General features: G+C 40.3%; 1 pseudogene; it reads left to right on the top strand.

The window, feature by feature from the left end:
- The first annotated feature begins 12,170 nt into the window (after window positions 1–12,170).
- LOC133756636 (phagosome assembly factor 1-like) lies at window positions 12,171–13,654 on the top strand (annotated as a pseudogene).
- Window positions 13,655–17,687: the final 4,033 nt, after the last annotated feature.

Below are 17,687 nucleotides of genomic sequence, written 5' to 3'. Positions count from 1 at the left end.
CTAATATTTCTATTTTGTACTTTTTTAATATCTATATCTCCTCACTGAATTTCTCACTCATATCACACATTTGATTTCTTATTTCATTTCATTCTTTACCTATATTCTCTCTTATCTATTTAAATAATTTTTATTTTTCTTTACAACTTTTCATCAGACATTTCATCAATCTCCTTTTCTTGTTGACCTGTTACTAAACAATCATTTTATTGCCTTTGGGGCCCATATTGACATACATTTTCTTATTTCTTGTGTTCTTACACTGATTTTGTACATCCGGGGATCAGCTGTTTCTGTCATTTTAGAGTGGTTTCTATGGTTTGAAGAGTTTTTCTTTTAGATATACCTTTAGTATCAGTTTGATTGAATATTCTGTCTTTATAGTAATTGGCCCACATAGTACAGTCTCCTCACACCTTTTTGAAAACCAGTTGATGATAGCAGTAGTGAAAATCTGGAATACTCACGTGGCCTAGTATAATTGCTGTTGTCCCTGGAAGGCAGGTCCTTAGCCATCTCTCACAGTGGAAAAACTAGAATCAGGAACTTCTTAATACTAGGCCCTTCAGGTGATATATGTGGGCCTGTTACACAGACTCCAGGCACTATTCAAGTCAAGAGCTGGAGTTGCAAGATCCATGGTGACACTGGGAGTAGGTTGAATTCATTGGCATCCCAGCCAGTACCCAACTCCAAGATGCACAAGAGTAGTGCAAATCATGGGTGGGAGTGGAGAGTCTAGCAGATGCTGAGAGTAGTTGATATTGAGTGTGATTTTGGCTTTGCAATATCAGACCAAGTAATCTCAGGTCACTCTGCATGGGCACATATTGAACAGGGTGGGTATTAGAAACCCCAAGCTGAAGCTTTGGAGAGGTACAGAAATCTGATAGCTTCCATGGGAAGACCCAAAGCACTGAACCCCTACATGGACCTGGACCAAACCCCCAACTAATGATCTAGATAGTATGTGAGAAGCCTGAGCCAGATCACATGGCAGCAGGCTAATAGAGCTCAACTGTTTGAGGGAAGGTCAAGAGCCCAATGTGATGGGTACAGCACAGAAAGCAAGGCTACTATTAGTAGTAGGAGATGCTGGATCTGAGCAGTATGGAGCTCAGGCTGCAGAACCTTCACTGGGTTGGTGTTGGGAGAAGGCTTAACAAATTGTCCAGAGTGACTGCAGTGTGAAGAGCACCTTCACAAGACTGGCATTGTGGCATAGTGGGTTAAACTTTTGCCAGCAACATTAGCATCCCATATAGGTGCAAGTCCAAGTCCAAGCTACTCCACTTCTGATCCAACTCCCTACTAATACTCCTGGGAAAGCATCAAAATATGGCCCAAAAACTTGTGCCCTTGAACCCAAGTAGGAGAACTGAGTGAAGCTCCTGGCTCCTGACTTCAGTCTGTCCAGCCTTGGCCATTACGGCCATTTGGGGCATGAACCAGTAAACGGAAGACCAGTCTGTGTCTGAGTCTGTGTCTGTGTCTATGTGTCTCCTTTTCTCTATGTAACTCTGCCTTCCAAATAAATAAGTCTTTGAAAAAAAGAGCATCTGTACTGTCTGAAATATGTACATTGTCCCAATTATGTTCATTCACCCAAATGTGCACACTATCCAGAGCATGTACACATTCTCTATTTCATGATCAGACATTACTACAAGAACCATCCCTAGTGCATAGGCAGCTCTGAACCATATTGGACAGACTGTGTGGTGCCGTTGGAACCCAGTCAAAGTCTGTGTACACAAGTTCCAGTATCAATGAGGGAAGTTTTGAGTAGTAGTTGAGGGAAGAGAACGAGGAGGAAAAGGATGATCCTCAAGTCTGAAGATCAGGTACCCTATAGAATCTTAAGGGCTTGATAACCCAGGTTTCACGTTCCCACTGTCCATGAGGTGCAGAGTGTTGTCTGGGCTATGGTGCTGTGGTCATCCAGATGTTGGGCTCAATTGTATCTGTGAAGCTCAGTCTTCCTTACTATAGTGCAGGACATCTAAGGGATTCATGAAATTGAGATGTAGGAGCTTCTGTCTCCTAGTGCAGTGTGGAATCTCCCAGTGACTCCTTTCTTAAGCTGTTGCCACACTGCCTCAGTCTGTCCTCTGAGGATTATGGGGAGAGAACAACATGAGTCCCTACTGAGCTTCTGGACTATGGTGACTGAATTTCTCTCTAGCAAGGATGCCCACATAAGGTATTTTTGCAGATGAGCACTTGGCTGCTCACCTTTTCTCCTGCAACAGGGAATCACCCTGGCCATAGGGGGATTCAGTTGTTCTTCGGTTTTGTTCATGTATCTATGCTGCTCTGTCTTGCTGTCCTACAATGATCTCACTGTTCCTTTACTGTCCTTTACTGACGTCCTCAGGTACTCACCACAAAATGTTGTTGCCTTGGGTCCTCTCAGTGGAGAACAAGGCTAATTCTGGGCTTCTCTTTTTGATAATCTTGAAAACCTATCATGTTTACTCTCACTAAATAATTTTTTTATATTTTTCTTTTTTTTCTTTTTTTATTTAGTAAATATAAATTTCCAAAATACAGTTTATGGATTACAATGGCTTCCCCCCCATAATTTCCCTCCCACTCCCACCCCCCATCTCCTGCTCGCTCTCCCATTACATTCACATCAAGATTCATTTTCAATTATCTTATATACAGAAGATCGATTTAGTATATATTAAATAAAGATTTCATCAGTTTGCACCCACAAAAAAACACAAAGTGTAAAATACTATTTCAGTACTAATTATAGCATTACTTCACATTGGACAACACATTAAGGACAGATCCCACATGAGAAGTAAGTACAAACTGACTCCTGTTGCTGACTTAACAATTTTTTTTAAAAAAAACTTTTATTTAATGAATATAAATTTCCAAAGTACAGCTTATGGGTTACAATGGCTTCCCCCTCCCAAAACTTCACTCCCACCCACAACCCTCCCCTTTCCCACTCCCTCTCTCCTTCCAATCACATCACGATTCATTTTCAATTCTCTTTATATACAGAAGATCAGTTTAGTATATATTAGGTAACGATTTCAACAGTTTCCCACCATATAGCATCACATAGTGAAAAAAAAAAAAAAACTACTGTTGGAGTACTAGTTATAGCATTAAATAAGAGTGTACAGCACATTAAAGACAGAGATCCTACATAATATTTTTTTTAAAAAAATTAATTAATTTTCTATGCCATTTCCAATTTAACACCAGGTTGTTTTTTTTTTCATTTCCAATTATCTTTATATACAGAAGATCGATTCAGTATATAATTAGTAAAGATCACATCAGTTTGTACCCACGCAGAAACACAAAGTGTAAAAATACTGTTTCAGTACTAGTTATAGCATCACTGCACATTAGATAACACATTAAGGACAGATCCCACATGGGATGTAAGTACACAGTGACTCCTGTTGCTGACTTAACAATTTGACACTCCTGTTCATGGTGTCAGTAATCTCCCTAGACTCTAGTCATGAGTTGCCAAGTCTATGGAAGCCTTTAGAGTTCGGTGACTTTGATCTTATTCCGAGAGGGTCATAGTCAAAGTGGAAGTTCTCTCCTCCCTTCAGAGAAAGGTACTTCCTTCTTTGATGGCCCGTTCTTTCCACTGGGATCTCACTCACAGAGATCTTTCATTTAGGTCTTCTTCTTTTTTTTTTCTTTTCCATGGTGTCTTGGCTTTCCATGCCTACAATACTCTCATGGGCTCTTCAGCCAGATCCGAATGCCTTAAGGGCTGATTCTGAGGCCAGAGTGTTGTTTAGCACGTCTGCCATTCTATGAGTCTGCTGTGTATCCCATTTCCCATGTTGGATCTTTCTCTCCCTTTTTGATTCTATCAGTTAGTATTAGCAGACACTTGTCTTGTTTGTGTGATCCCTTTGATTCTTAGACCTATCAGAGCCATCGGTTGTGAACTGAAATTAATCACTTGGACTAGTGAGATGGCATTGGTACATGCCACCTTGATGGGATTGCATTGGAATCCCCTGGTACGTTTCTAACTCCATCATTTGCGGCAAGTCAGATTGAGCATGTCCCAAATTGTACATCTCCTCCCTCTCTTATTCCCACTCTTATATTTAACAGGGATCACTTTTCAGTTAAAATTTAAACACCTAAGAATAATTGTGTGTTAATTACAGAGTTCAACCACTAGTACTAGAACAACATCAACAACAATAACAACAAATACTAAAAAGGATAAAGTATTACATTGTACATCTAGAGCCAGGACAAGAGCTGATCAGGTCATAGTTTCTTATAGTGTCCATTTCACTTCCACAGGTTTCCCCTTTGGTGCTCAGTTGTCGCCGATCAGGGAAAACAAATGATATTTATCTCTTTGGGACTGGCTTCATTCACTCAGCATGATGTTTTCCAGATTCCTCCATCTTGTTGCAAATGACTGGGTTTCATTGTTTCTTACTGCTGTATAGTATTCTATGGAGTACATGTCCCATAATTTCTTTATCCAGTCTACTGTTGATGGGCATTTGGGTTGGTTCCAGGTCTTAGCTATTGTGAATTGAGCTGCAATAAACATTAATGTGCAGACAGCTTGTTGGTTTGCCAATTGAATTTCCTTTGGGTAAATTCCAAGGAGTGGGATGGCTAGGTTGTATGGTAGGGTTATGTTCTGGTTTCTGAGGAATCTCCAGACTGACTTCCATAGTGGCTTAACCAGTTTGCATTCCCACCAACAGTGGGTTAGTGTCCCTTTTTCCCCACATCCTCTCCAGCATCTGTTGTTGGTTGATTTCTGAATGTGAGCCATTCTCACTGGGGTGAGGTGAAACCTCATTGTGGTTTTGATTTGCATTTCTCAGATGGCTAGTGATCTTGAACATTTTTTCATTTGCCTGTTGGCTTTTTGGATTTCCTCTTTCGAAAAATGTCTATTGAGGTCCTTGGCCCATCTCTTAAGTGGGTTGTTTGTTCTGTTGTTGTGGATTTTCTTGATTTCTTTGTAGATTCTGGTTATCAACCCTTTATCTGTAGTATAGTTTGCAAATATTTTTTCCCATTCTGTCGGTTGCCTCTTCACTTTCCTGACTGTGTCTTTTGCGGTACAGAAACTTCTCAATTCGATGCAATCCCAAATGTTAATTTTGGTTTTTATTGCATGTGCTCCTGGGGTCTTTTCCAAGAAGTCTTTGCCTGTACCTATATCTTGCAGGGTATCTCCAATGCTCTCTAATAATTTGATGGTTTCGGTTCATAGATTTAAGTCTTTAATCCATGTTGAGTGAATTTTTGTGTAAGGTGAAAGGTAGGGGTCTTGCTTCAAGCTTCTGCACGTGGAAATCCAATTTTCCCAGCACCATTTATTGAATAGCCTGTCCTTACTCCAGGGATTAGTTTTGAATCTTTGATCAAATATAAGTAGGCTGTAGATGTTTGGATTGATTTCTGGTGTTTCTATTCTGTTCCATTGGTCTATCCTTCTGTTTCTGTACCAGTACCATGTTGTTTTGATAACAACTGCCCTGTAGTATGTCCTGAAATCTGGTATTGTGATGCCTCCAGCTTTGTTTTTGTTGTACAAGATTGCTTTGGCTATTCGAGGTCTTCTGTGTCTCCATATGAATTTCAGCATCATTTTTTCCAGATCTGAGAAGAAGTTCTTTGGTATCTTGATTGGTATCACATTGAATGTATAAATTGCTTTTGGGAGAATAGACATTTTGATGATATTGATTCTTCCAATCCATGAGCATGGAAGATTTCTCCATTTTTTGGTATCCTCTTCTATTTCTTTCTTTAAGGTTTTGTAGTTTTCATCGTAGAGATCTTTAACGTCCTTGGTTAAGTTTATTCCAAGGTATTTGATTGTTTTTGTAGCTATTGTGAATGGGATTGATCTTAGAAGTTCTTCCTCAGCCGTGGCATTGCCTGTGTATACAAAGGCTCTTGATTTTTGTGCATTGATTTTATATCCTGCTACTTTGCCAAACTCTTCTATGAGTTCCTGTAGTCTCTTAGTAGAGTTCTTTGGGTCCCCTAAATAAAGAATCATATCATCTGAAAAGAGGGATAGTTTGAGTTCTTCCTTCCCAATTTGTATCCCTTTAATTTCTTTTTCTTGCCTAATAGCTCTGGCTAGAACTTCCAGAACTATATTGAATAGCAGTGGTGAGAGTGGGCATCCCTGTCTGGTACCAGATCTCAGTGGAAATGCTTCCAACTTTTCCCCATTCAATAGGATGTTGGCCGTGGGTTTTTCATATATTGCTTTGATTGTATTGAGGAATGTTCCTTCCATACCCAGTTTGCTTAGAGTTTTCATCATGAAAAGGTGTTGTATTTTATCAAATGCTTTCTCTGCGTCTATTGAGAGACTCATATGGTTTTTCTTCTGCAGTCTGTTAATGTAGTGTATTACATTGATTGTTTTGCGAACGTTGAACCATCCCTGCATACCAGGGATAAATCCCACTTGGTCTGGGTGGATGATCTTTCTGATGTGTTGTTGCATTCTATTGGCCAGAATTTTATTGAGTATTTTTGCATCTATGTTCATCAGGGATATTGGTCTGTAATTCTCTTTCAATGCTGCATCTTTTTCCGGCTTAGGAATTAAGGTGATGCTGGCTTCATAGAAAGAATTTGGGAGGATTCCCTCTTTTTCAATTCTTCTGAATAGTTTGAGAAGAATTGGAGTTAGTTCTTCACTAAATGTCTGGTAGAACTCAGCAGTGAATCCATCTGGTCCTGGGCTTTTCTTTGTTGGGAGGGCCTTTATTACTGTTTCAATTTCTGTCTTAGTTATGGGTTTGTTTAGGTTTTCGATGTCTTCCTGGCTCAATTTAGGTAGGTTGTATGTGTCCAAGAATCTGTCCATTTCTGATAGATTTCCCTGTTTGCTGGCATACAGTCCTTGAAGTAATTTCTGATGATTCTTTTTATTTCTGTGGTGTCTGTTGTTACGTTTCCCTTTTCATCTCTGATCCTATTGATTTGGATCTTTTCTCTTCTTTTTATAGTTAGTTGGGCCAATGGGTGTCAATTTTGTTTATTTTTTCAAAAAACCAGCTCCTCATTTGGCTGATTTTTTGTAATGTTTTTTGGATTCAATCCTGTTGATTTCTTCTTTGATTTTAATTATTTCTCTTCTCCTACTGGGTTTGGGTTTGGTTTGCTGCAGATTTTCTAGATCCTTGAGATGAATTGAAAGCTCATTTATAATACATAATATTATAAGATATAATATTCTGGGCTGACAGTTTTTCTCTCAGTACCTGGGCTATGTCTCACCATTCCCTTCTAGCTTGTTGGGTTTCTGATGAGAAGTCTGCTGTGAGTCTAATTGGAGATCCTCTGATGTGCTTCCTCCTGGTCTCCCATGCAGGTGCAGGGCGCAAGCATTTGGGCCATCCTCCACTGCCTTCCTGGGCCACAGCAGAGAGCTGGACTGGAAGAGGAGCAACCGGGACAGAATCCGGCACCCAACTGGAACTAGAACCCGGGGTGCTGGCGCCGCAGGCAGAGGATTAGCCAAGTGAGCCATGGCACAGGCCTACATTTTTCATTTTTAAGGGAAACTAGGAAGAGATCTCATCTTCTATAATTGCTTCCTGCTATAGATGGGTATGGGCCATGCCTTACATGGGAGGAATAAAATTCTCTAATGGTCTGAGGGTCCCAGTGGCAAGTTAGGCACTGGCTGAAATCATTGCATGGCCTAGAAGACACAAACTTCACAAGTAGATTAAGTAAGCAAGGACCAAGTATTAGTAACAGTATAAAGACTATCAAGACTCTAGGAGGGATAAGATCCAGATGAGAGAAGAAAGAACTGCCTTTATGGTGGTCCGAATAGAGTTGGCTGTTGTCTCCTGCCTGTGGTACTGATATAACCACTCTGCTTGTTCATAGATTTTGCAGATTTTAGTTTCTATCCTCCATTGTTTATTTATGTCTATCTGGCAAGTCTAATTAATTACAGCTTAGATACCTCCTTGCTCAACTAGGATATAATCTAGTGGCAAACCATGACTGAACACTTTTTTAAGGAAATTGTGTTGATTTTAGAGTTTAATGAGATTGTTTGTTTCTCTTTACATGAAGCCCATCTGGATAACCTGGAGATGAAACCTGATTGAAAAGTATTCAAATTTAAATAGACACTGGAATAGAGTATTCCAAAGTTATGAGTATACATCCTGTTACAAAAGGATGTAAATAAGAAAAATTTGAATAGAAAAATCATCTGATTACAGGGAACATTTAAAAATAGCAAGAAAGGCCAGGAGTAAAGATTTTAGTTATCCTGTTATCTTGGGTTTTTAACATAAATGTTTTTAGGTTCAGGTCATAATAGACTGAGAACTTGGTGAGTGGGGGAGAAAAGAGCTCACATGAGCTGACAAGCAAGTTGAGGAAAAGAGTCATCGATTTACTAGAAACTCTAAAAAGGAGAAGCGGCAGTTCAAAAGATAGTTGAAAGTAAACAGATTTCAAAATTAAAGATCAAAGTTTCTTGCAAATATTTACTAAAACATCAATATTTTAAGAAAACGTGTTGCTTCAACACAGAGAATCAAATTCTAGTATTGTGTCAGTGTACCTTTGATATTAAAGCTCAACTTTTGGAAATCCGTACCAATAATTCCCTTTGAACTTTTCCAGCTGCTTTTACATAAGATTTATCTGTTATAAACCATTTACAACATTTTTACTGGATTGTTCTGTACTTTTCCTCTTTCTCAATGAATAACACACATTTTACTTTAGGAAAACTATTTTTTCTTTTTTCCCTTGAACAAAACATTTCACATATCCCACTGTTTCACTTATCAAATCATGTCTCACCTTTTTTCACATACAAAATTGTTCTTCCTTTTGAAGTATCAAATGAGTTTAGAAATTAACTTTTTAGAGGGATACATTCTAGGAAGGATTGAGCCAAACATCGGCAAATTTTAGAGGGGCAAAATTGTATATAAATCCAAAATAAGGCCCAGCCTGATTCTTTTACTTCTCATTTACCAAAAAAAAAAAAAAAAAAGTAAGTCATTTTTTAGCACTTCAGTAAGCAACTTTATATATCCCCTTTTGAAAGAGATCTTTATTTGACAACATTGTGGCCAATCATCATTCTGTAGCTATATTGTCTTCGATCTTTGTTGCCAAAATGGACCTGTGCTGGCCGTTGGCCTCACACCAGAGAGAAAGTTATTAATCACCAGGAGTTAGTGTCAGAAATTCTTTTAGCCATGTTCAAGCAACAAATAGGTTAGAGAAGCAGTTGTTCTTAGGCTACCTGTACCTACAGCCCATTGTTAAGTTTAACTTTCTATGTTCTGTAGCTGACAGTCATCCTTTCAAAGTGCTGTGCCAGGGGCAAGGGTGCCACAGCAGCTCAAGCCTCCCCTTGGGATAACTGCATCCCATTTTGGAATGCGGGTTCAACTCTTGGCTACTCTGCTTCTCAACCAACTCCCTACTAATGTGCCTTGTAGACAGCAGATGATGGCTCACATACATGAATTCCTGCACCCTATGTGGGATACCTAGACGTTTCTGGCTCCTTGCTTCAGCCTGGCCCAGCCCTAACTGTTGTGACCATTTGGGGGGTGAACCAGTAGGTGGAAGAGATCTCTCTCTCTCTCTCTCTCTCTGTCTCTCTCTCCCTCTCTCTTTCTCTCTCCCCCTCTGCCTTTTAAATAAATAAATGTTATTTTTAAAAGTGATGCACCACAGCCGGCACCGTGGTTTAACAGGCTAATCCTCCACCTTACAGCACCGGCACACCGGGTTCTAGTCCCAGTCAGGGCGCCTGATTCTATCCCGGTTGCCCCTCTTCCAGTCCAGCTCTCTGCTATGGCCCAGGAAGACAGTGGATGATGGCCCAAGTCCTTGGGCCCTGCACCCACATGGGAGACCAGGAGAAGCACCTGGCTCCTGGCTTCGGATCAGCACAATGTGCCGGTCCCAGTGGCCATTGGAGGGTGAACCAACAGCGAAAAGGAAGACCTTCCTCTCTGTCTCTCTCTCTCACTATCCACTCTGCCTGTCAATAAATAAATAAATAAATAAATAAATAAAATTTAAAAATTTTTTTTAAAAAGTGATGCACCAGCATTATTTTGGTGGGAGCTGTACTTCTAAAGAATTCTGACAGGCCACAGGCATAAACTCAAAAAACATAATATAAAACAAACACCAAAAAGAACATAATAAATTGAATTTCATCTTAAAAACAATAAATAGAGTTTAATGTAATAGGAACTGCATTATAGTTTGAGGGTTGACTATCTGTAAAAGTGCAGTAGGAGAAGTTGTTTACCATATATTCTCAGATTTAGAAAATTCTCAAAGTTAGGAGGCACAATCAAGGCACAGTTTCCATTTTTTTTTTTTTTTTTTTTTTTGCTGCAACATCTAATTTTCTCAGGTAATAGGGCCTATTCAAAAGTGATAATCTTAAATGTCATATGTTCTCCCAGATCAGTGACAACTAACTGAGCACCAAAAAGGAAACCTGTTGAAGTGAAATGGACACTATGAGAAACAGTGACTTGATCAGCCCTTGTCCCAACTGTTGATGTACAATTTAATAGTTTATCCCTTTTAGTATTTTTTGTTTGTTCTACTTAATACTATTGGTTGAACTCTGTAATTAACACACAATTATTCTTAGGTGTTTAAATTTAAATGAAAAGTGATCTCTGTTAAATGTAAGAGTGGGAATAAGAGAGGGAGGAGTATACAATTTGGGACATGCTCACTCGGACTTGCCCCAAATGGTGGAGTTAGAAATATGCCAGGGGATTCCAATACAATCCCATCAAGGTGGCGTGTACCAATGCCATCTCACTAGTCCAAGTGATCAATTTCAGTTCACAATTGATCATACTGATAGGTCTAAAAGTCAAAGGGATCACACAAACAAGACTAGTGTCTGCTAATACTAACTGATAGAATTAAAAAGGGAGAGACAATCCCACATGGGAAGCGAGATACACAGCAGACTCATAGAATGGAAGATTCCTCAACAGCACTCTGGCCTCGGAATCGGCCATGGAGGCATTCAGATCTGGCTGAAGAGCCCATGAGAGTATTTTAGGCATGGAAAGCCAAGACACTCTGGCAAAAAAAAAAAAACCTAATGAAAGATCTCTGTGAGTGAGATCCCAGTGGAAAGAACGGACCCTCAAAGAAGGAGGTACCTTTCTCTGAAGGGAGGAGAGAACTTCCACTTTGACTATCACCTTGTCTAAATAAGATCGAAGTCAGCAAACTCAAAAGGCCTCCATGGCCTTGGCAACTCATGACAAGAGCCTAAGGAGATCACTGACACCATAAACAAGAGTGTCAAATGGTTAAGTCACCAACAGGAGTCTCTGTGTACTTATTACTCATGTAGGACCTCTGTCCTTAATGTGTTGTTCAACGTGAATTAATGCTATAACTAGTGCTCAAACAGTATTTTACACTTTATGTTCTGTGTGGGTGCAAACTGATGAAATCTTTAATCTATCTTCTGTATATAAAGATAATTGAAAATGAATCTTGATGTGAATGGGATGGGAGAGGGAGCAGGAGATGGGAGGTTTGCAGGTGGGAGGGAAGTTACTGGGGGGGGGGGGGAGTCCTTTGTAATCCATAAACTGTACTTTCAAAATTTATATTTACCAAATAAATTTTTTAAATGATAATCTTATTTAATTATTATATTGCTGCAAAACTTTAAAATCATGTATTCTGAGTATGGTTTTATATATGTGATTCCAGTTGTATCCTATTAAGAAGAAAACAGATTCCTATGGAACTTGTGTGAACAATCACATTGTCATGAAAAACAAAAAGCACTCACAAGTAGTTTTTGAATTTTGGAGGAATAAAATAGGAAGAAAAAGTAAATGCTTTAACTTTATTGGTAAAAATAAACTCTAGGCAGCTACCAGTGAAATGAGCTCCATTCCCATCTGCATTGCTTCAAGAAGGCCGGATGGGCCTGTCGAGCCAAACCAACTCTAGACCTGGAGGGGGTGCCTGAACACTCTAGGGAACGAGCAATGGAAATTCACACCGAAGGTCTACAGAAAATACTTGAAATGTGAATCAGAAAATGGGTGGTTGGTTGAATGAGGGATGAACTGAAAAAATACAGCTTGTGGTAAAGACCTGAGCACCTTAGAGGAATGGCAGGAAAGAGTATTGATGCACATGACCATCAGCAAGTGTGCCTGACGTGGTGCTTGGGAGCTGAGGGCGCAGCAATGCATGAGACAGACAAGCTCCCTGCCCTCCAAGACTGTATGGGGAAAACTAAAGATTCAAGAATGCCTCTGGCTCAGGCATTAACCATTCTTCAGAAGCACTGTCACATCAAAAGTGTCCAGGTCTCTGTAGCCAACAAGCATTTCTACTGAAGCCTGGAAAAGAGTTTCTTTTCAGCCACAGTCATGACGCAGAAGCTGCAGGCTAGAAGCAGAAGACACATTGCAGCAGCTTTTGTTTTTCTGGCTTCCAGAGTTCATTAGTAGGGGAAGCAAGAGACTGCCCACAGTTGGCTCCTTTAAGGTATGATCTCATTCTTAACCTGACTCTGGACAGGATCAAACTTTTGTTTGATGTCCTCAATCAGAGACTTAAGGTGAGTGAACTAAATGACTTGACTGAAGTAAAATTAAAATATTGTGGAGTGCATTTCAATTCTAAGGCCACAGCTCCTACCATTGAGTCTTTGGGTGTGACCCGTCCTAGAGTGTACAACTCTGCTGAGCACCACTTCCACTGCAACTTCAGAGTACTGCCTTTTTCTTTTCAGACAGACTGCTGGACTCAGGCTCCCAAGTATGAGCCCAGTTTTGCCCAGGGACTATTTTCTGTTCAAATACCCCACAGAGCAACTGTAAAACAAATGTATATCTACAATGGAAACAGCCTACAGGACACAAGGCTCCTGCGATGGCCCTGAGCTGTTTCCTGGACAGTGTTTATACCGAAAGTGTAGATGTTCTTTGAGCTGGAACTGGACCCTCAGGCTTACAACTTTGTCTACTTGCTGCAGGTTTTGGACCCAGCCTGCTGGCAAATGCCAAGAAGTGCGCATTTGAAATTTCAGTATATTTTGGTGATGCCTGCCAAGATGTTTTTGGCATGCCTGGCTTTCCACACGAGGTTTTTTATAAATGTGAAGACAAGATGAAAATTTGTTATGCTTGTGCTTATAAGCAATTCCCACCTAAGTGCCATTACTGCTTTTTTTTAACTGTTTCACTCTTGGAGTAGACATCTGATTTGATGCAAATACACATAAAATGAAGAAGTTTGTCCTACACACCAATTACCCTGGACATTACAATTTTAACATCTGTCACTGCTGTAAGTTCAAGATCCCAGCAGCCATAAAGAAAGAAAACGCAGAGAATCAGACAGAAATATGTATAGCCTACAGCAAGTAGGACAATCTCCAGGAGCTCCTGGGTCATATGGTGGAAAAGCCTGTTGTCGTGAACAGATCCCCCTCTCTAAACACCAACACATTTGGCTCCACATTCTACTTTGGTCTTTGATGTACCATCTTTGAAGTCATAAAGAACCACCACGGTTCTCAGTGACTCTATATGCCTGCCTCCCCCCCAGGCCTGGTGCCCACCTGAGAACAGCAAAGCTCCCATAGGGACATCACCCCATGCCTCTCTGCCCTGTGAAAAGGTGCATTGTGGCCTCCCTGTGCCACACAGTTGGTTTTCTATGACGTCTTGCCAGTGTTACAGAGCTGCTATGGTGTTTGGAGCTGGGGCTTGGGCAAATGCTATGCAGGGGATGAGGATTCCAGATATGCTTCTGTCTGTCCTCAACCTGCTGGTGTCAACAGAGGACACAGACTACAAAGAGAAATGCAAACTTTGACCCTTGATACCTGGTTCCCATTCCTCTTGGACAAAGTTTTCTAGGTCGCATGTGCCTCACTCTGCCCCAACCTGACTGGCAGGGCTGCATGTTTCCAGCTTCTTTCCCTCTTTTATTTAATGTCAAAGTTTTAGTCCAGTACATCCCTCTGTTGTATTGCAGCAATCTTTTCTGCACTGTGGGCCAGCTCCCTGCCCCAACTGTGAGCACTGTCCTCTAAGACAGGTCCACAGCTCATAGCCTCTGGGGGCTCAAGGAGGGCTGGGTTGCTCCATCTCCTCACAGGACTTGCTGATGGGAAGTAGTGTACATGTGCTTTAAAAAATATTAATTCTGGGGCTGGTGCTGTGGTGTAGTAGGCTGAGCCTCTGCCTCTGGCATCAGCATCCCATTTGGGCCCCGGTTCACATCCCAGTTGCTTCTTTTCCCATCCATCTCTGTGCTTATGGCCTGCAAAGCAGTGGAATTTGCCCCCAAAACTTGGGCCCCTAAACTCTCATGGGAGACCTGGAGGAAGTTCCTGGCTCCTGGCTTCAGATCAGCCCAGGTCTGGCCATTATAGCCATTTGGGGAGTGAACCAGTAGATGGAAGACCTTTCCCTCTATCTCTCCATCTCTCTGTAACTCTGCCTCTCAAATAAATTAAATAATAATAATAATAATCCTTTTTGAAAAGAATTAAGAACAAGCTATAATTTTATCATTTTTTATATTTTGGCCTAGCAACTTGTGATACACAGATGACAATTTTCTGAGCTTTTCAAATGTAAGTCCAGATTTTTTTAAATAAAACTTTTATAATTAGCTCATTTACGGTCTCATCCTGTCCGGTTCAATGAAGAATGTTCAAGGGAGCTGCCCGAGGCTTGGCCTATAGCCAGGCTTGTGTGGTGCTCTCACAACTGATGTCTTCCCACTTAGCTTCCCTGGCTACCACGTCTGTGACTACACATCCCACTGTCAAGCACAGCCAGGACTGTTCCCATCCTCCTGGAATGGGGGAACCGTCCTCATGCCCTGTCCACATTCCCTCTCTAATAAAGCAACTACGCCTTCAACAGCATCCTGCCTTGTGCTGTTTCTGGGATGATTGCCTAAAGTAAAAAATTAGTTAATTTAATTAATGTAATTAATAAAAGTAAAGAAACTTGAATGTTGGGAAGATATGGTATATGTTTCTTGTTCATTACCAAAATAAGTAAGCAGAACAAAGTGGATTCTAAGCCAACAAAAACATAAATGCCCTTGCCCTGCTGTATCACTGAATATGTAATAAACAAGTATAAGAAATATTTTAATTATAGTTTTTTTATAAATTGATCTTATGAAAAGACCATTTGATATGAACAATACTATATATTTTGACTTTTAACTACCTTACTTAGGATCCCTGAACCTTCCTCATAACAACCATAGGATTGAATTGTGTGCAGTGAGTTCAGCATTTCCCTAGAAAAACTCTCAAATCTGAGTCAGTATTAGCTTTCCCTCTGGCTGTGTGTTCTCAGAACTGGGGCTTTGTATCCCCTTCTTTTGGGATTGAGAGTATTATCTTTGGGAGAAAGGTAAGAAGAATGAGTACATTAGGAGAGAATGGAGCAGGCTTTACCTTCAGAGATGTTGTAGGTATTAATTCTGGATTTAATGTTTCAGATTTCATTTCATTTCTGGGTCTGTTATTTATTGAGTAAATCCTAAGTCTATAATATGTTAATTGTACAAAATTCTTTTGTTACTTTAGAGCCTATAATAGGATGTCTTTCTTCCAAGTGTCTGCTAATAACAATAGATAGAGTTAAAAAGTAGAGAATGATCCAACATGGGAAACAGTCCACACAGCAGCCTCATGGAATGATAAATACCCTAAACAGCACTCTGACCTCAGAATCAGCCCTTAAGGGATTCAGATCTGGCTGAAAAGTTCTCATGGGCACTACAGGCACAGAAATCCAAAACACTATGGCTAAAATGATCTACATGAAGGATCTCCGTGAGATCCCAGAGGAAAGAAGAGACCATCAGGCCGTGCCACGGCTCAATAGGCTAATCCTCCACCTGCGGCGCCAGCACACCGGGTTCCAGTCCCAGTTGGGGCGCCGGGTTCTGTTCTGGTTGCTCCTCTTCCAGTCCAGCTCTCTGCTGTGGCCCTGGAAGGCAGTGGAGGATGGCCCAACTGCTGGGGCCCTTCACCCGCATGGGAGACCAGGAGGAAGCACCTGGCTCCTGTCTTCAGATTGGCGCAGCACGCCAGCCTTAGTGGCCATTTGGGGAGTGAACCAATGGAAGGAAGACCTTTCTCTCTATCTCTGTCTCTCTCTGTCTCTCTCTCTCACTGTTTAACTCTGCCTGTCAAAACAAAAAAAGAGAGAGAGAAAGAGAGTGTTAATTGTTAAATCAACAAGAGTCACTGTGCACTTACTCTCCATGTAGAACCTCTGTCCTTAATGAGTTGTACTATGAGAATTAAGGGTAAAACTTGTGTTCAAACAGTACTTTATACTTTGTGTTTCTGTGTGGGTTGAAATCTTTACTTAGTATAGAGTTGGTCTTCTGTATATAAAGATAATTAGAAATTAACCTTAATGAAGAATGGGATGGGAGAGGGAGTAGGAGGTGGAACAGAAGTGGGAGTACGAGGGCAGGTATGGGGCGGGCAGGTAGGGAGAACTGCTATGTTCCTAAAGCTGCACCTATGAAATTTGTATTTACTAAAGAAAAGCTTTCTAAAAAAAAATAAAATAATATAAATTAAAAATCAGCTAGTTATTTTTACTAAAAGAGAAAGTAAAAGAAAAAAAGAATAAAATAAAATATAGAGCAATAAAAAAATAGTATGTCTTTCTGCCTTTTAAGCCCATTATGATAATTTTGCCAAAATACCAACATAGTAGTAAAACTTTTCTTACATACAAAAAAAGAAAGTCAAATTATGTTTTACATTAGCGTAATAATGCTCAACTTTAGAGAAATCTATAAACAATATTTTCTAAATATAGCCAAATTATTCATACCAACTTTTTAAGTAAAACTGAATCTTTTTAAATCTTTCATGACATGCTCAGATCTTTCACAACCTACTGAAACATAAACATTTAATCTTGCCCTATCTTTCATTTCTTCCATTCTGAAATAATCCTATTGTTCTACATAACAACAAAACTTTTTGTAAAAGATTTATTCATTTATTTGTAAGGCTGAGTGACAGGCAAAGAAACAGCCAGGACACCTGCCAGTGCCCATATGGGATACTGGCACTGTAGGTGGAGCCTTAGACCACAACACCACAGTGCCAATCCCAATATACTCACTTCATTTATTCATATTTTCACATCTTATCTTCACTTCACCCCAATTACATCACTTCTATTTTTCATAATATTAGGAATACTAGACAAAGTAATTAGACAACAAAAAGAAACAAAGGCATTCAAATGGGAAAGAAAGAAGTTAAAAAAAAAAAACCTCTGCTATCAGACAACATGATCTTATGTGTAGAAAATCTTAGTGAAACCATACACACACAGAAACAAGCATACTGCAAAATATCTTTCTGCACCCCACGGGAGACCAGGATAAGCACCTGGCTCCTGCCATCGGATCAGCGTGGTGTGCCAGCCGCAGCGCGCCAGCCGCAGCGGCCTTGGAGGGTGAACCAACGGCAAAAGAAAGACCTTTCTCTCTCTCTCTCTCTCTCTCTCTCTCACTGTCCACTCTGCCTGTCAAAAAATTTAAAAAAAAAAATTTAAAAATAGGGCTGACACTGTGGTGTAGCAGATTAAAGCCCTGGTCTCCAGTGCCAG

Source organism: Lepus europaeus, chromosome 3 (assembly GCF_033115175.1).
Source record: "Lepus europaeus isolate LE1 chromosome 3, mLepTim1.pri, whole genome shotgun sequence".
NCBI classification, from domain to species: domain Eukaryota; kingdom Metazoa; phylum Chordata; class Mammalia; order Lagomorpha; family Leporidae; genus Lepus; species Lepus europaeus.
This window is presented reverse-complemented; position numbering and strand designations above follow the sequence as displayed.